Raw genomic sequence first — 19,954 nt, forward strand, 5'->3', positions numbered from 1 at the left:
AGGGCCTGAAATCTGCCATTGCTGCAGGGCAACCCCCCCCCCCCCCGTCATGCTCCCATCCCTCCCAGTTAGATGTACTGTCATCTGATGCATTGTTGTTTATCCATATTCCTGATTTTGTACTGCCTACTAGACATCTATGCCACTCTCCTTCCCTGGGTAGCATGCACAATCCTGCCTTTCCCATTTTATTCTCTCAGAAACCCCAAGAGGTAGGAGGGGCTGGGCACATACATCCGGCCAGCTTCATAGCTAAGAGGATAATGGAACTCAGGTCTTCCAGATTCTAGTATGGTATCTGGGCAAGGGCCATGGTTCAGTGGTAAAACATCTGCTTGGCATGCAGAAGGTCGCAGGTTGAATCCCCAGCATCTCCAGTTATAGAATCTGGTACAAGATGGTCTGAAAGACCTCTGCCCAAGACCCTGGAGAACCATGGCCAGCCTGAGTCAGCGATGGGCTTTGACAGACCAAGGTCCTGATTCAGTATACAAGTTTACTTGAACGACTCTATTATCCTGGCAGGGAGCCCCTGTATAGGCATGCCAGCCTCCAGGGAGGACCAGGGGATCCTCTGGAATTACAGTTCATCTCCCTACTACAGATATCAGTTATGGAAAATCAGTTTTGTAAAACCTTGGATGAGAAACCAGGGTTTTGTAAAACCCTGGATGGGTGAGAGCTAATTTACACACACACACACACACACACACACACACACACACACACACACACACACATATAAATATATAAAACATTGAGCAGGTGACATGAACATATATATGACACTTCATGTCAACCTCCCCAATGGCCAATGATGGGCCTGGAGGGGGTGGGGAGGGGAGGGGTGGGCATGTAGCTTTGCTTCCCAACCATATTCTGCATGATCACTTCACTTCTGGGGTTTCTGGAAGACTGAAAAATGTTTCAAGGGTTTCTTAATGGAAAAAAAAAGTCGAGAAAGGTTGTTATAAGATTTTCAAGGCAAGAAATGTTCAGAAGTGGCTTGCCATTGCCTGCCTCCATGCCACAACCCTGGAATTCCTTGGAGGTCTCTCATCCAAATACTAGACGGCTTAGCTTTCGAGATGTGACAAGATGGGCCATCCTGGTCAGGGCAAAGAGATCCTCCTTGCTGGATTGGGAGGCCTCTTTTTGGCTACTGGATTAAAAGGTAGCTGCTGAAAACAGGTGTTGTTGGCAAGATACCAAGTCAGGTGGCAGATTTTGCATGCCTTTTAAGGAGGCAGAACTAGAGAACAGATTTGTCTGACCCATTTCCCCATACAAATCCCATTGGAGAGGGGGAGGGGGTGCCTGGGAGAACTTCCCAATGGATTATGCCTCACATTAATCAGTAGAAGCAAGGAAGGTGCTCTTTCTGCTGCAGGATCCCCAGTCTCATAGGCCAGCTCCCACTTGACTGTTGCAAATTGTGGTATTTTTTTGCCACAAAGCATTTGAGCAGCCGTGATACTACCAGCATCAGGAGGCCAGGGTCCCTATTTCATCAGATCCATCACAGCTTTCTCTCAGAAAGCAGGAAATTTCATCTTTTTTTTAAAGAAAGGAGCATAAACATAAGTTAAATCCTTAAGTGCATTTTAGCCTCTATTGATCCCTGGACTTGTCACACCAGAGGGGGTAGGGAGGTTGGCTCCGCTGTGAATTAGTTATTCCTGATGCTTTAAAAAGCCTTCCTTTCATTTTCTCTGCATGTCTGCATGCGGAGGGCTCAACATTTTGCAGGGAAATCTGAAACCATGTGAAAGTTGGTTGACTTTGGGTTTTCCCCCCCATAATGTAAGCTCTAAACTCAGACCAGATTCTCCAAGAGCGTTTCAGCCGAATCCGCAAGGCCTTGTTTGGCTTGTCAGCCTAGCGCCCTGACTTTGATGATGTGCATGGAGCCTCTCAGCCTTTGCACTTTAAAATGAGGGGCAGAAGCCCTCTCAATGAGGGGGAACCAGAGACCCCCAAAGACCTGACTGGGATGACCCACTAAGGGGTAACAAATGGAGCGGGTCTCAGGCCTCTTTGGCCGTGATGCCTTCTGACATGGTTGTTCATGCCCTTAATTGCACTGCGTTTTTTGTTTTCATCTATCTTTCTCATTGCTGATGAAGGGACAGGACATTGCTTCCACATAGAATCGCTCTTGTCTTTATTAAAGTTCCACATGTCCCAAGGCAGAAATTTGGATTCCCAATGGTTCAGGCCAAGTTGTTCATTCTCCCCTTCTCCGATCTCAATCTCTTATTCTTGAGAAGTATGAGTAAAAATGGCTTTCATTGTGAAACTCTAGGAGTTGATGGTCCTTGTCATAAAGTTGCCAGCTTCCAGGTAGGAATATATGTCACTAACTGTTTTGTTAGTGCATGGTCCATGTTCTCTTTGTGATTTGTTCAACCTCAAGGAGGGGCCTGGAGATCTCGTATAATTACAGCTAACCTCCATATTACAGGACAACATGGCTGTTTTGGCCCTCCCCATGTTCCATCTTTAAATATACAGGAATTTCTCATTTCTGATGCTGGTAACCCCAGAGCAGAGGTAGTCAATCTGTGGTCCTCCAGATGTCCATGGACTACAATTCCCATTGAGCCCCTGCCAGCCCCTGCCCCGCCTTCCCTTTCCTCTCCCCACAACAGACATCCATGGAGGTAGGTGAGGCTGAGAGAGCCGTGATATTACTGCCCGGCCAACCCAAGGTCACCCAGCTGGCTGCATGTGGAGGAGGAGTGGGGAATCAAACCTGGCTTGCCAATTAGAAGTCCACGCTCCTAACCACTACAGCAAGCTGGCTCTCCCAGAATTACAGCTCATCTCCAGACTACAGAGATCATGGATGTTTTGAAGAGTGGACTCTATGACTGTGGTCCCTTTCCTCCGTAGGCACCATTACCAAGTCTCCAGGACTTCCCCAATGTGAAGCTGGCAACCTTACCAAAGAAACCTTGGCAATGAGGACACGACAACCCTTGGCACCACAATGTTTTGGGTTGGCCTTGATTACAAGTGGGGTCAATGGGAAATATAGTTTCCTGACCGTGGCTCTTACTGGAGGGGGGGAAAGTGTTGCTCAAGCTGACTTCAAATAGGTTTGCAAACATTCCCACCATAGACAGAGGCAGGAAAGCCTCTAAGTACCCATGCTAGGTTATTGGGGTGGGTGGGTGTAAATATACTTAACCCCTTCTGGCTACTTGTTCCATTCCAACATACCAAAGCTGGAAAATATAGACACTGCCCTATTCACCCAACATGATACTTATTTGGAGGACTGCAAGTGGTCCAAGCTCCCATTGTATATTGGAAGATGCAAGATTGGTAGTGTGCATGATTTAACAGCATAAGAAGAGTATTCCACAGGAAGCAATGGAGGAAATATGTAGTTAGGATATTTAGATTAGGAACTTCCTTATATTTTCATATATTCCTCTGTGTCATGATTGGCACGATTGGAAACTTCTTGCTCATTTGAACATACTTTCTGCCTGCTTTTCCTCCTGGAGAATGTTAGGCAGTTAGGACTCTCTCTCCCCTCTCTTACTTACAAAGTTATTTCTCTTGTTAATATAACTATTTTATTCTTTAAATAGCAGGTGCTTTGCACCTTTACATACTTAAACTCTGCCAATGTGAAGCACCAAATATGATAAAGGCTATAGACTTCTTATTTTCCAGTTGCCAAATTTGAATGTGTTCCCTATGAAGCTTTTTTTTTTTTTTTTTTTAAAGGGGACAGTTTCCCGCGCATAACGCAAAGCTGGCCTGGCAGATCCCCCCCCCCCTCTCAATTTCTGCAAGCGTTTCAGTCAGATTAAAAATCTCATTCATCAAGAGATTTAATTAAATCCCATTCTCTCATTTTATGTTTTCACAGCTTATGCAAGCTCTGCCTGCTGGGGATTGCTGCATCTGGAGTTGGCTGGGCTCCCCCCCCCCCCACCTACCACTTTCCCGGACCAATGTTTTGTTAACAATAATAGTTTCCTGTACTGGGAGGAGAGTTATTTTGAGAATGTCGCAAAAGGGAAAGCAACAGGCAAGTGAAAATGGAACACTGACAGGTAAGCAGGCGTGTGGGGACACTCCGATGAAATGATCTGAGTCCCTTGACCCTCACCTCACCCTAGAGATGATCAACAATTTCTGGGGCAGAAAATGTGGATTTTTTCCCACCCTTTCTCAGGTCACCCGGAGAAACTGATGACCAGTATGCATTAACTCATGCATATATTTAAATACTCTTCATAAGGGCATAAGACGATCCCTGCTGAATCAGACCAGGAGCCCATCTAGTCCAGCCTCCTGTCTCACACAGTGGCCAATCGGTTCCTCCGGAAGCCAAGGACTTCCTTAATAAAAGCAGGAGGAGAACCTTGCTGGATCAGACCAGAGGACCATCTAGTCCAGCCTCCGGTCTCACACAACAACAGAGCATAGAGGCTAAGACCTTCCCCTGATCTTGCTTCCTGGCTCTGAGATTCAGGGGTTTGCTGCTACTGAACGTGGAGGTTCCCGTTAGCCATCATAACTAGTCGCCGTTGATAGACTTATCCTCCATGAATCTATTGATTTTTGAAGCTGTTTATTCCTGTGGCCATCACTACATCCCCTGGCAGTGAATTCCACATTTTAATAACTCTCTGTGTTAAAGTAATGTTTCCCTTTGCCCATCCTCCTCTGTCCTGGGTTCAGCAAACCATAAAATATGATGCCATCCTCCTGGAGGGATATTCAAACCAAGGAACAAAGCACTGAGTTGAGGCTCCCAAATCAGCTATGATAAATGTAACTGTTTATTCAAAACAATGGCTGAAAATCACACTATTGAATTGGCTTTTCGATGGACTTCTTCAGCAGCCAATATCCCAAAGGAATAAAAACGCAATCCTAGAGTAAGATACAGTTCTGTAGTGTGAAATCTCTTCTAGTGTGAAATCTCTTCTGGTCTACCAACAGAACATCATCTGTGACAGCCTTGATCAACCTTTTCACCCTTGAGAAACCCCTGGAACATTCTTCAGGCTTTGAGAAACTCTTCAGCAGCAGTGGTTGAGGCATAGACCTGCATTACTGTGATGTTGAGTGGTTTGCCTTGGATTCGGACTGAGATCATTCTGTCATTTTGGGGATTGTATCCCAAGACTGCTTTTCCTACTCTCTTATTGATTATGAAGGCTACTCCATTTCTTCTGCGAGATTCTTGTCCACAGTAGTATACCTGATGGTCATCTGAATTAAATTCACCCATTCCTGTCCATTTTAGTTCACTGATTCCTAAAATGTCGATGTTCAGTCTTGTCATATATGGTCATATCACCCGATAATTTTTTCTTTAAATGTACAATTTATAAAACATTATTTAACAGCCACCCAAATGGAGAAACCCTTCCGAGGCCATCAAGAAACCTCAGGGTTTCATGAAACCCTGTTGAGAACACCTGCTCTATGAAGTGACTTTTGGTAATTCATCCCAGCTTATTTGGGAGTCTCAGCTCAGTGTTTTGTTCCTTGGTTTCATTATCCTACAACTGAGTGGTTATCTGTTTGTTATTCTCCAGGTGGGGCCTGGAGATCCCTGCTAATGCAACATTGCAAAAGGAAGCTCCTCCACCAGGCATTTGGTTGAGGTCGACCTATCCATCACTTCCAATTGGTCCCCAAAGCCCTCCCCTCCCACCATGACTGTTAACAAATCCACCCAACCCCTGGATCTCAGTACGAGTTGAGCTAAAGCTCTTTACAGTTTCACCATCCTTTAATCGTTATTATTATTATGTTAATGTTATTGTTGTTACTACCTTACTGTTACCAGAATTATGTGACCTGTACCATTTTGTTGTTTCATGTAAACCGCCCTGAGCCTTCGGGGAGGGCAGTATATAAATACAATAAACAAACAAACAAATATTGCAGTTGATCTCCAGAGGACATAGACCAGTTTCCCCGGAGAAGTCGGCTGCTTTAGAAGGTGGACTTTACAGCATTGTACCCTGCTGAGGTTCCTCTCCTTGCCAAACCCAGCCTTCCCCAGGCTCTAACCCCCAGATCATCAAGCATTTCCCCACCTAGAGGTGGTTGTAACCCTAGTTGGATCCCACAAATTTATTCCATGAACAGTGCATATTGAAAGGCTTCTGGGAATGGGGGGGGGGGGCTTCTGGGAGTGGGGGGAAGGGCTGCTACTGGTGGAACAGACCTGGAGGATCCTAATATGCAATGATGTTAGGGTCAGGACACAGCAAGGAATACATAGCATACAGAAGCTTGTGCAAATGGCCAGTAACCTAAATGGCTTTTTAGAAAGGATTAGACAAAATGATGGGAGTCTAGCTGCCTGTGACTGGGCAGAAAGGTGGCAAACAATATTTGTAAAAGTGCAAATAAATATCAAGGGCTGTTAGCTGACAGCTAAATACAACCTCCATATTTGCAAGAGCCTCTGAGCACTGGATAGGGGTGGGGTGGGGACGTTTCCTTCATATCTGGATCTTTTCTCCCTACAGGGACCAAAGCAGAGTAGGATGGTACTAAAATGGAAAGGATTAAACATGCCCACCCCACCCCCAATCTCAAATGACCAGTTCTTTTTCTCATTAAAAAAAAATTATGTAAGGAATTTTTCAGAGTGTATAATTGGGCCCTTAGCATCCAAGACAGATCTGGATATCGCCTCTTGCAGTCAAAAATGCTTTGCTAGTTTTGGTCTGAAGCAGCATGAACCAGCATGCCACAGCTGATAGGAGAAGTCTGCATGTAGACATATAGCATTCTTGCTGGAGGTGCTTTGCACTCACGTGCAATGAACATGTGGAACGTATCTGTCTGTCTATCTAGACCAGGGGTGGGCAAACTGTGGCCCGCCAGATGTCCATGGACTACAATTCCCATGAGCCCCTGCCAGCAAATGCGAATGCTGGCAGGGGCTCATGGGAATTGTAGTCCATGGACATCTGGCAGGCCACAGTTTGCCCACCCCTGGTCTAGACCTTCTTCAGGAGAGTTCAGGGCAATTTCCCTCTCATTCTGTCCTCACAACAGCCTTGTAAAGAAGGCTGCCAGCACTGAGTTGGGAAATTTCTGGAAATTTGGGGATGGAGCCTGGAGAGGCAGAATTTGGGAAGAGGAAGAGACTCAGTAGGGAGGTGATACCATAGATCCCACCCTTCAAAGCTATTTTTTTCCCTCCAGGGGAACCAATATAAGTTTGGGAGCATTGCGGCTATCAAACTGTGGCTAGAAACAAGAATATACTGTGTATTAGGCCAAATAAGATACTATGCCTACAATGCAATAAATTATTTGTAGACAGTAGATGTCTTGTATATGTTTCTTGTAGAGGAACTGTCAAAAGAATCAGAGCATAATTGTAAAATTGACAACGGAAATTTATTGCTTGTACAGGAATTGTGTTCTCAGAAGAATCAGAAAAGATGTTTCAGCCCAAATTGATCTTTTTCCCATTCACAATATTGCCTGCGGTTCAGTAGAACTTCAAAGGTACTCACACCCTCAAATATAGTGTGATAAGGTCCTCGTGGTCCAATAGAACCTCAACAAGTGATCACACACTCAATTTAGGTATGATTCATATCACCACGACTCCATCTACTGTGCAAAGGGCTCAGAGTGATCTACCAAAAACTGTGCTTTCCCCCAGCTGTTTCTGCTTGGAAAAATGGCTGGGTGGAGAAATGGCTACAGCAGGAGTAGTCAAACTGCGGCCCTCCAGATGTCCACGGACTACAATTCCCACGAGCCCCTGCCAGCGAATGCTGGCAAGGGCTCCTGGGAATTGTAGTCCATGGACATCTGGAGGGCCGCAGTTTGACTACCCCTGTACTGCTCTTAGAGGAACTGCCAGATTGAGACCATAGCATGTACTAGTGCAGGGGTGGCCAAACTGTGGCTCTCCAGATGTATTAGATGCATTAAGTGTAGATGTATTAAGTGTAGATATTCTGCATTTTGCTGGATTAACTCCCTCCCCCTCCTGCGCCTCCAACACTGACATAGTGAAGTAGTCTGTCACTGACTGGTCAGGGCATCAGTTAAAAACTGCTTGGTTCTCAGTGGTATTCCCTTGCAACAGTGGTCCCCAACCTTTTTATCACCGAGGACCACTCAACGCTTGACAATTTTACTGAGGCCCATGGGGGGGGGTAGTTTACTCCTCTACTCTCAACCACTGCCCTAACACTCTCTGATCACTATGGTAATGTTTAAACATCCCTTCAAAATAAGATACAGACATGCCACAGCAATGAACATAAGGAACATTTTATTTTCATGGAAATTTTAACTCATGACAATGACAAATCAATGGGAACCCTGAGTTTGTTTCTCTGCAACGAGATAGTCCCATCTGGGAGTGATGGGAGACAATGACACCCGAAGTGTGTTGTAAAGGGCCGGGGGGGGGGGGAGAAGGCGTCCTTCGCGGCCCACCTCCAATTAGTTTACGGACCACATGTGGTCCGCGGCCCACAGGTTGGGGATCGCTACCTTGCAAGACTTATTTTTGTCCTCATTTCTAAAGTGACTATGCTCCAAGCCCACACTTCTTTGTGCCAAGATTTGCCTTTTGGATTGTGTTTCATCCCCTCATTCATCCCCTCATTCTCCCCCACCCTTGCTCAGGAAAAGAAAAATAAACAAACAGCCTCATACTCCATCTCTCCCCCCCCCCCCCCGGTTTGGCTGTAGAGTCAGGAGATGAATGGCAGGAAACAAACCCATCTCCAGCCTTGTGCTATTTCAGTGCCGGCTGGAGCTTCTCAACCATCACTCCCCTCCCGCTTCCCAGCATCCCCAATCAAGTGGGAAGGAGACAGCCACACAATAAAGTGTAGGATGCAGTCGGTTTCAATTAAGGGAAAAGGAAGGCAGAAGACCTGGGTTCAGATCGATCTGAATTCAGCAGGATTGACAACGGGGGGGGGGGGGGCGGCGGAGTAAATGAAGAACTAGCCCAGGACAGTTCACCTGCACAATTTACATTTTATAGATGGATGCAGATCCATGATTATTTGTTCTGGCCTTCTGGAAGAATGGGGTATGACTCATGGGAAGGAGAGAAGGTGCCTGGGGGAAGGAGGGGATACATATGGAATGAGAGCAGCAATTTCACTCTTTATTCAAAATAGCAAGTCAGATCTTTGGCTGGAGGTCTCTGCCAGGACAACTTTAATAGAAATTAATGATTATACTACTGGTGATTGCTGATCCTGTGTCATGGGGTAATGAAAGGTATTCTTTCTTCCTTCTGCTCCATCTGATCTCCTCTGGCTGATGGAGTCTGGCCTTGGACAGAAGTATCTGCCCCGATCTTTCTGGCTCTTGCAGAAGGGATCAAAGAAAAGAGGGATGCCGACATATCCTTATTCAACAGAACCTGAGCTTTCTGTCACAAGCTGGAGCTCCATTGTTGGCAGGGAAATCTTAGCTGGCCGAGAAGATACCAGGATATCCGTAGAGAAAAGGGACTCTGGGATGAGATGGCACAGACGGGCCTAATTTTGCAACCTGACCTTTTCCTCTCTTTCATCACGAACAAAAAAGGCAGAGGGAGATTCAGAGATTACTACACCAGCATTGTCAAGGTGAAGAAAGGTGTTCTTGTTGATGGACAAGAGGGAACGGAAGCCATTCGGATCCCGTCTCTTTTGCCAAACAAAACATTTTACAGACGTGTGTTCTCTCTCTTCCATCTGGCACATCTGTTCTTCTATGGCATTTGATTGTGTGGACTGAGATTTTGCTGCATTGCCACTATGAATAATGAAGCCAGAAGGAGAATCAGAACAGGGTGACAGAGCAGTGGGCCTAGGTGGGGCAGACCTGGATGGAAAATGGGTATCCCCTAATATAATGACAGTGACTGGACAGTGTTTTCAGTAGGGGACAAGTGATTGCATTTTTCAAGAAGGAGATGAGAAAGCAGATATCAGTCTGCTTAGGAGCACATTTAAGCTCTTGTAAATCCCATTAAGTTCATGCATGTTTTAGTGCTATTGGATTTTTGCACATGGGGGGGGGGGAGACTCCTGGTTGGGAAATTCTTGGAGGGGAGGTGGAGCCTGTAGAGCAGGGGTAGTCAAACTGCGGCCCTCCAGATGTCCATGGACTACAATTCCCAGGAGCCCCTGCCAATGCTGGGAATTGTAGCCCATGGACATCTGGAGGGCCACAGTTTGACTACCCCTGCTGTAGAGAGTAGCTTTGGGGGAGGGGAGGGACCTCAGCAGGGTCCATAATGCCATAGAGTGCACTTATCAAAGCAGCCAGGGGAACCAAGCTGCAATTCTGGGAGATCTCCAGGCCCCACTTAAGATCCTTAAGAATGTAGCTCTGCCCCCAGGCAGGCCAATCGTGGCTTAACAGGGCTCATTTTTGGAGCCCATATCCAAATTCCTGGACCACCACCTACAAGAACAATTACCTTTGTCTGATTCTCAGCTGCATGACCCCACTCACTTTATGAATCCCATTAAACATTTAAAAGGACCTGCAGAAGCATTGTTGATGACTTGGGACATTTCAGCCTTGTACATGGATATTCCCCACAAGGAAGCCAGGAGAGGCGGTAGAAAATGGTTTAAGGAATTGCTCCACGCCACAACCTCCCACTCACTTTTTATTAGATCTGTTAGACATTGTGCTTGGAAATAATTGGGTTGAGTACCAGGGTGACTTGTTTTTTACAAACCGGAAGAATAGTGATAGGGCAGCAATCACGCCAGTCATTGCTAACATATTTATGTTAGAAATGGAAAGTACTTGGTTATGCAATCCCACCCTTAACCCATTTATTTTAGTGTTTTTTTAAATATTACATAAGATTTATCTAGAACTTTTTTTTTAGTTCTTCTAGGAGAGGATAAACGGGTGGATTTTGTAACCAACGGCATAGTACCATTACATTTGTTGCTCAACATGATGTTAAACAGATATCTTTTGGGGACTATTAAAATGACGGGGAACTCCAGGTTTCCTCTTACCATAAGCCTACAGATAGAAACGCACTCTTGCATTTCCAGTCGTATCATGCCGAACATTTGAAGGCGAATTTGCCGATTGGTCGGTTTCTCCAGTTAAGATGTAACAATGCTACTTTAAAGGATTTCAATGAGGCTAATGACCATGTTCTTGCTTACTGTAAGAGCAGGGGATCTGTAGGTTGTCACCTGGGGGGAGGGTTGCGGCCCTAGTGAGTGGTGTCTGCAAATGAGGAGCTCCACACAGAAGGGCAGGCCCTGTTAGCAACCACTCCATCCCGCCCCCTAACCCCCCATCCTTGTGCTGCCTTCCTCAGTTCATCCATTCTCAGGGTTCAGTTCCAGTATGGAAACATGAAACAAAACAACTTCTGTGCAAGAATGAAAAGTTCATGTTCTCAATGACAACAACACAAATTCACCCCCTGGGACAATGGCTCAAGGCAGACTGGCAGGGCCCTTCTCTCTGTCCTGGGGGGTGACTGGCAACAGGGGCCACCCGTGAAAGCTGCCAGCGTGAGGGGCGGATTCCCTCCAGAACACTGCAGTCAGGACATGCCAGCCATCTTGAATTCCCACGGGCTTCAGCACTGTCCTCTGGGCAAAAACTCTGTGTCCATCAAGCAGGGCCAACTCCCCCTGCATGCGCAAGACACATAAATGACACATAAAAGACAGTTGGATCCTGTGTGTTGTACTTTCCACAGGCACCAATGATTCATGGCTTGGATTCCCTTCCTCAGGAGGAAAGGCTGAAGAATCTCAGCTTAGAACTCATACGAGGGGAGCATGAGAGAGGTCAAAAGAGTTGACAAAGAGAAATTTCCCTCCCTCTCCCAAAATGCTAGAACTTGAGGGTCATCCAGTGAAACTGCTTGGCAGTAGGTTTAGGACAGAAAAAGGGAAATTCTACTTTACACCGAGAGAGATTAAAACGTGGAATTCACAGCCAGAGGATGTAGTGATGGCCACAGGAATCAACATTTTAAAAAGGGGATTAGATAGATTCATGGAAGATAAATCTATCAGTGGCTACTAGCCATGGTGACTGAGGGGAACCTCCTGGTTCAGAGGCACTTAGCCTCTGAATCCCAGAACCAGGAGGCAACCTCAGGGGAAGGCCTTGGCCTCCCTGCCCTGTTTGTTCACCCTCCAGAGAAACTAGTTGGTCACTGGGTGAGATGGGATACTGGGCCAAGATGGACCCTTGCAGGGCTGCGGAAACATGCTAAAGAGGCAGAAAGGGGCAAATGGTAGGCCTGCTGGTTAGCCATTATGCTGGATCACTGATCTGATCCAGCAGGCTCTTTTGTTCCTGTGTTTTTAAAAGGTTTCCTCCTTCCTCTCCACACCCCAAATTTATGAACTACAAGTGTTTGGAACCCATTTCAGTGAGAACCGGTGGTCTGGAGCGTGCCTGGATTATACCCAGCTCCATTTATAGACGAGGAAACCAGGCCTCTCTGTCTAGCGCTCAAAGTGATCAACAGAGTTAATCAGAAGGCCTGGGTGAAAGAGGGGGCATCGGAAGATGGATTGGTTGCAGGGCACGCGAATGAAAAAGGGCAATTTAAAAGGAGCTGTCTGCGGTGGAAGCAAGTTCCAGTGAGAATGTTATAGATCTATATATGGGGGAGGTTTTTTATTGAGCAGGATTAAAGGATCAAGCCGGAGCTGAGAGAAGGAAATGAGAATCAAATCACGTTGAAGCCTTCATGGGAAATCGAGAACTAAATTTACAGTATGTCGAAGCTAAATGAAATAAGTAAATTTACAGCATTTTTCATTGATTTCAGGCAGGACTATCACCCCTCAATCTGTTTGCAAAGCCAGTTCTCAGATTGGGAACTTAATCATGGAAGGACATTAATTTGAAGATGAGTACCTTTTTTCCCTTCATCTTTGAATGTGCATCACAGGTTTGACACATCTGGGGTAGGTATTCTCTGAGCTGCTAAAGAGTCCCAGGCCCAGCTCCCTTCTGACCCCCTTCACTCCAAGATCAAGCGTGATGTAGAGGACAGGTATCTGAGACCCCCAGAGTTGCCAATTCTGGCTTGAGAAATGCCCAATTCTTCTTCATTGTCAGAACTGCTGGGCGATAGTTATCTAAGACCAATTGAAACACTAAGGGGCTTTCTGCACATTGGACATTATAGTGTGAAGCCTGCTGTATGGCAAAGTGCTAGAATTAATTGCTTCTCACTGGCACTGCACAGTCCACACCTCTCGAGCTGTCTCACATGGTTCTGGAGGCTTTTCATGCATCTTACACTCCTCACTCGCTTCCGGAAAAGCAAGAAGAGAGAGCAACACACTTTAGGCTTGTTGTGCTTTGGCCTGCCTACCACTGTCAATCACTTTGAGCAACCCATCCCCTTCCGGCACTTTCGGCAATTGCTGAATTTAAATGCCTGTTCAAATATTCATAGAGGCAGAGGCAATCTTGGGGGGGGGGGGGTTTCCCGGGCACACAATGAGAATTTTGCATTGGTAAGGCTGTATTAGAGCCTCCTGTGGCGCAGAGTGGTAAGGCAGCCGTCTGAAAGCTTTGCCCATGAGGCTGGGAGTTCGATCCCAGCAGCCGGCTCAAGGTTGACTCAGCCTTCCATCCTTCCGAGGTCGGTAAAATGAGTACCCAGCTTGTTTGCTGGGGGGTAAACGGTCATGACTGGGGAAGGCACTGGCAAACCACCCCGTATTGAGTCTGCCATGAAAACGCTGGAGGGCGTCACCTCAAGGGTCAGACATCGGTGCTTGTACAGGGGATACCTTTACCTTTTAAGGCTGTATTAAATTGTAACTTGTGGGAAATGGGAACCTGATTATAAAGTGCTTCTGTATATCTGCAGGCTTGCCAAGGCATGTGTCTGCCTATTCGTTGCTCCAGACAGTTCTCCTTAAAAAAAAAAAAAGGGAAATTCCTGTCCCCGGGAAGAAGGGAGAGGGAGGTGGGTGCGAGGGTAGGACATTGGAGGCGGATGTAGCACTATTTCACCTCCAAACATTTCTTTTGCTGGTAGCCTGGACTACCGTGTCTCTCTAAAAATTTGGCCACGAGGGACCAATTTGGATCAGGAACATGGTGCGAGGGAAGCTTTCAGCCCAGATCATCTTCCTGACATGACAGTTTTGGGGACTGCTATTTGCTCCAGTTGTGAAAACACTCAGGTGATTCCCATCTGGCAGGGCAGGCCTGATGGAGGATTTACCTCATTTCCCTCTCTGAATCCTCCGCCTAAAGGAGGTTGCTCCTGGCACCCATTTTGAATAAAAGCCTTCCTGGCTCTGCACCTCAGAAAATAGATTTGTAACTGATGGCAGAGATCTGTCAAATTACTCCTGAGGGAATCCTAATTGCAACGGCTGAATGATTGTTATCAGAAGTGTTATCAGAAAGATGAGGCAAAATTATATGAGCTGTATACCATATTTCTCTCCTCCCCACCCCGCTTTCCTTGTTCCTTGACTTTATTACATTAGCATTTTGAGAGTTACCAGAGTTGACGCCCAAGTTCCTGTCAACGAGGCTGCAAAACAAACCATCTTTAGGCTCGGGAGGAGCTGCCCCATACTCAGGTGAGTCCCCACATAGCCTGGAAAAGCAAATTAAAGAAGAAGAAGGAGAAAGAAAACACAACAATGCCTTAAAGAGAAAATATACTTACAGAGCCATTCTGTGCAGAGTTACTCCAATCTAAACCAGTTCATTTCAATGGGATTAATTTGGAGTCACTCTTTATACTTTGGGGACAGAGGGTAGCCATTGGGGAGTGCCACAGGGTGTGAGTCTCTCCCCCATATTATTGGGGATATATGCGCTATATGCGCCCTCTTGCACGGCTCCTCTGGGGGTATGCTGATCACATCTAGCTCTATCTGTTGATGGGCAACTGGCCAGATACTCCCACAGATTCATTGGCCAGATGCCTGGTGGCTGTGGCAAGATGGTTCTAGAAGAGCTGCCTGAAACCCAACCCATAGAAGACAGAGGTCCTATGACTGGGGAAGAAGGGGGCAAGAAGAGGAGACAGAGTATAATTAACAGCTTCATGCAGGGTCAAGACCCTAGGGGTGACCTTTGCCATCTCCCTACCAATGAAGGCACAGTCATGAATGAAGTTTGCCAGACATTTTACCCTCTGCACCAGGTGAAGCTACCTGGGAGACCTAGACACAGTGATCCATGCAATGGTTGCCTCCAGGCTGGATTATTGTAACTTGTTCTTCGCAGGGCTACCCTGCAGCTGGTGCAGAACACAGCTGCATAGGTCATGGAGGGCCTGTATTTGACCTGCAGAAGCTGTACCAGCTACCAGTGGAGTTCTCGATCCGGTTCAAGGTTCTGGTACTGACCTTTAAGGCCCTACATGGTGTGGGCCCTACATATCTGAGGGACCACCTTTTGCAATACTTTTTCCCCAGAGAGCATTGCGCTCTGCTAACACCAATTGGTTGGTAATCCCTGGCCCTAAATATGTTTGCCTGGTCTGGGCTCTGATTTGTTGGGATGGGTGGCCAGTTGAAATCCAGGCCCTGGCAGAGCTGTCAAAGTTTTGCAGGGCCTGCACAATGGCACTTTGGCCAGGCTTATGGCTGAGGCCAGGGCTGTCTGAAAAGGACCTGGGCCTTCCTCCTTCTCCTTGGCTCCCACCCCCAATTTAGATCATCCCATTTCCGTTAGCTCAGCAGAATGTATTTAAGAGGGTGGGGTGAGTGGTACTGGTTTAAACTGTTTTTTTTTTAATTATCGTAAACTGTCGGTTAGGTTGACAGACTGGAAACAATCATTTCTCTGGGAGAAAGCGTTTATTTCCCAAGCAGATCGATACCTTAGACTTTCAAAGCTAAAACTGGCCAGTACATTCAAAAGATAGTACTTTTACCCCAAAGTTTTCCCGCTCAAAGATGTTCCCACTCCCAAAGAGGGTGCCCCCTCCCAAGTCCAGGTGCCGTCCGGGAAAGCAGCCAAGACGATAACCCAAACCTATCCAACCTTGGTTCCGCTAGCTGCTGCTACTACACAGATAAGACTGTCTGGTGATGTTGCAAAGTAGAACAAAGCAATTAGAATCATAGAATCATAGAGTTGGAAGGGGCCATACAGGCCATCTAGTCCAACCCCCTGCTCAATAAAGAGAATCATAGAATCATAGAATCATAGATTGGAAGGGGCCATACAGGCCATCTAGTCCAACCCCCTGCTCAACGCAGGATCAGCCCTAAGCATCCTAAAGCACCCTAAGCATCCTAAAGCATTTCAGAAAGTACAGTTAACAGAAAGCCAAAGCAGACAAGCTGGTCATACAGAATCCAGGATGGATACACGTTGGCTCACAAATCTCATGGCAGTAATCATGTGATTCTGACACTGTCCCAAGATGGCTCACGGGGAGGGGCGGTAGAGAAATCAAATAAACAAATAATAAATAAATAGGGTTGCACTCTTTGTGCCGTCTGGGAACCACGGAAAGCTGAGCTTAATCAAGTGTCATTTTTGTTATTGGGAAACCATGGAAAGCTGGGCCCGTTCTGCACACGTTGGATAATGCACTTTCAATGTGCTTTTGCAGCTGGATTTTCCTGTGCAGAACAGGATAATCTACTTCTAATGTGCACTGAGAGGGCATTATCCAAAGTGTGCAGAAAGGGCCAAGGCCTGCTTGAGGCCTAGGGTTGGCTACCAGTGGAAGGCTGCAAGGTGGGGGTACAGGAGGGTGCCCTTGCATCAACAGCATGATATAATTTTCACGGCAAAGGCTAGAAGCAGGAGCGGTCAAACTGTGGCTCTCCAGATGTCCATGGACTACAATTCCCATGAGCCCCTTCCAGTGCATCTGGAGAGCCACAGTTTGGCCAGCCCGGGGCTAGAGTGCTGCACTGATGGGAATGACATCCTGCCATCAATGCAATGGTGACTTTGGTCTCACTTTTCTCCCCGCCTCCCTCCTGAGTGAGGGAGTCGGGCTCAGGGGGCAGTCCTGTCAAGACTCCAAGAACGTTTGCCATCCCAGAGGGAGGATTTTACTTGGGGATCAATTTCCTAATGGTTTATCCTTCCTCCAGCTTCTTTCTGCTAATGGCAAACAAAACAAGGGATTCTGTATATCGGGGGGACAATGATGACGAATAACTTTTGCACAACACTCGCACTTATTGCATTTTTATCCCAGCCTTCCTTGTAGGGGTTCAGGGTGGTGTGCATGATTCTGCCTTTTCTATTTTATTCTCACAACAACCCTGTGAAGCAGGCCAGGATGAGAAGAAACGACTGACCCAAGGTCACCAGTTGAATTTTAGGACAAGCAGAAATATGAACCTGGGTTTCACTGCTCGTGGCCCAACAATTTAACCTCTTCATCCCACAGTGTTTGGGGGGGGGGGGAGAGAACAGCTCCAAGGGGGAACTTCCAGACAGGGCTGAGCCTACAGCTAGCTAACAAATGAGCTTTGGCATGCCAAAGCCTGCAATCTTCAACTATATTTCTGCTAACTCTTTAAATCCCCTGCTCTCCCCATATAATTGTGCCACTGCCACCTCTAATCTAAAATAGGGGAGGAAAGATCAGAAACGTCCCCATAAAAATGAAGAAAGTTAATCACAGCAATAATTAGAACCAGAGGTTTGACAGCTCCTTGCAGACGGCAAGCTGATTTTCTCTCCCCCACCCTGCACCCCCAAACCTGCTGCCAGAGGAGCAATTAGAGCTCCCCCACCCTACCCGAAGAAAAGTCCATCTGGTTTGCAGCAGCCTTTCCCAGGAACTTTAGCCTTGGTTCAATCATAAATGTCTCAACCTTTTCACATCAAGTGCAAAAGCCCAGGCTGGGGGGAAGGGCAGGGGCGGGGGGGGGGCAGGTTGGATGGCTTGGCTGGGTTTGAAATAGATACCCTTGGGGTGAGTCCATGATATTAGCCAATCGACAAAGAATTGCTGATTGGGGCCAAACCTGAGGCTGCAGATGTGTTTTGCTGTTTAAACAAATTAATCTTCCTTCCTCTTGAAAGCGCAACAAAAATAGAGTCCAGTAGCACCTTTAAGACCAACAAAGGTTTATTCAAGGCATGAGGTTCAAGCTCATGCCTTGAATAAACCTTTGTTGGTCTTAAAGGCGCTTTGGGACTCTTATTTTGTTGTGTGACTTCAGACCAACACTGGAATCGTTCCTCTTGAAAGGCCAAGGTGGCATCCGCAGCTGTGCCACGGAAGAGCATGATGCATTCAAATAATAGTCCCAGTGACACCATCAAGGGGGGTGAATTGGATCAGAGCTGTAATCTCCCCCTTCCCCAAATGCTCAAGGGGAGGAAGCAAGCTTGAATTGTCCTGAAAGAGTCACAGATATCTGGAGGGCCTATGGTAGTCTCCTACCTTATGTTGCCACCCTGTGGCGCCGGGGGAAGAAGTGCGGGAGGCAGGTCAAGGGAGAAATGAGTGCAGGCAGAGGGTTCTCAGACCCCGTTCTCAGGGCTGGGAGAAGGAGTGTGGCCGGTGGGGGTCCCAGCAGGCAGTGGGTTGAGGGGTCCTGTCTCTGTGACATGGGGGCAGGGCTGTAGCCAGACATTTTTTTTGTTTTTGTTAGAGGAGCAAATTCGTTTGGTGAAGGAGCAGTAGAGCATAGTGGACAGCAGCACATTGTCTGTCTGCACAGAACCGCCATGCTTATATTTCCACTCTTCTGCTGTTCTGCACCTGACATCGACTGATAGTTGGTTTCCACCTCTAGTTATGAACCTGACTGTTTTCTAAGAAGAAAATAGAGAAGTTATTGATGAACTGTTGCCCAATAGGCAAGCCAGAATCATGCATTTAAAAAACATGTTTCACAGATTGAATACAGAAGGAAGGGAGAACTTGTGGGAATTGTAGTCCATGGAGGCTCATGGGGATTGTAGTCCATGGACATCTGGAGATCCACGGTTTGGCCAACCCTGGGCTTGAGTGTTGTACTGATGGGAAGGGAGAACTGGTGGTAATTACCCACCCCCACATATACAGCTAAACACTTTTCTGCTATTCGTATACAGCTAAAGAAAAGCATTTGACCAATAGATCTGCAAGCCACTGTGCAGACAAGAATGCAAATCACCGCCAAGTGATTTCTGTGTTTCCTGGCTAAAAACAAAACCCATTTTTGTCTCTTGCTCTGCAAAATGCTAAGGCCAATCTACCACCAACATCGTTTCAAATCTACATGTGTGGAGGAGAATTATCTGTTCTGTCGTCATGTTGGTCTGAAGCAGCAGAGCAGACTTTATGACTAACAATCCTCCCCCCCCCAACTAACCTGACAGTAAGTACCACTGAACTTACTGGCAGACATGCTTAGGATCATAGTATACCCTGCATCCTTCAACACAGATCCATGTGGCAGAACAAGCTGGGTCAAAGAAACATAACATGAACAAAAGTTGGGTCTAGGAGCAACTTTAAGACCAACAAAATTTTATTCAAGGTAGAAGCTTTTGTGTGCAGATATGGGGGGAAATGGTCCACTTTTCAGCAAAAGAAAGGTGCTTTTGAATGAAGTTAAATCTTTATTTTCTTTTGTAATCCCATAGAGAGAGGAAGACAATATATCTATATCAAGCAAAAAAATTGCACAGAGTAGTTCAGCAGTGGAATTGAATGCCTAAGGAGATGGTGAGCTCCCCTTCCCTGGCAGTCTTCAAGCCGCGGCTGGACAGGTACTTATTCCGAATGCTTGAGGTTGATCCTGCATTGAGCAGGGGGTGGGACTAGATTGGTTGTATGTCGCCTTCCAACTTTATGGTTCTGTGTACTCACAGGAACTGCAGCCCAGCTTCTAGGAACCTAGGAGCAGAAAGCTGTCCAGGCTCCCTTGTCCGGCCTGCCCTCTCGGGTTTCCCAGCCAGGGGTCTGGATGCCTCCCTTTTTTCCGGGAGGAGGGGAGAATGCACCCTGGCCCCTGAGGGAAAAGGGTGC

The 19,954-nt window shown here is 46.7% G+C and overlaps 1 long non-coding RNA gene across 1 annotated transcript in view; it reads left to right on the forward strand.

Moving 5' to 3' along the window:
- The window catches only part of LOC143826267 (uncharacterized), a 41,140-nt gene that overhangs the window by 17,216 nt on the left and 3,970 nt on the right, over window positions 1–19,954 (forward strand). Inside the window, exons 4-6 of the long non-coding RNA XR_013227038.1 lie at window positions 3,887–4,073; window positions 12,803–14,585; window positions 19,570–19,695. This is a non-coding gene — a long non-coding RNA (uncharacterized LOC143826267). The remainder of the gene's footprint in view (window positions 1–3,886; window positions 4,074–12,802; window positions 14,586–19,569; window positions 19,696–19,954) is intronic.

Source organism: Paroedura picta, chromosome 16 (genome assembly GCF_049243985.1).
Source record: "Paroedura picta isolate Pp20150507F chromosome 16, Ppicta_v3.0, whole genome shotgun sequence".
NCBI classification, from domain to species: domain Eukaryota; kingdom Metazoa; phylum Chordata; class Lepidosauria; order Squamata; family Gekkonidae; genus Paroedura; species Paroedura picta.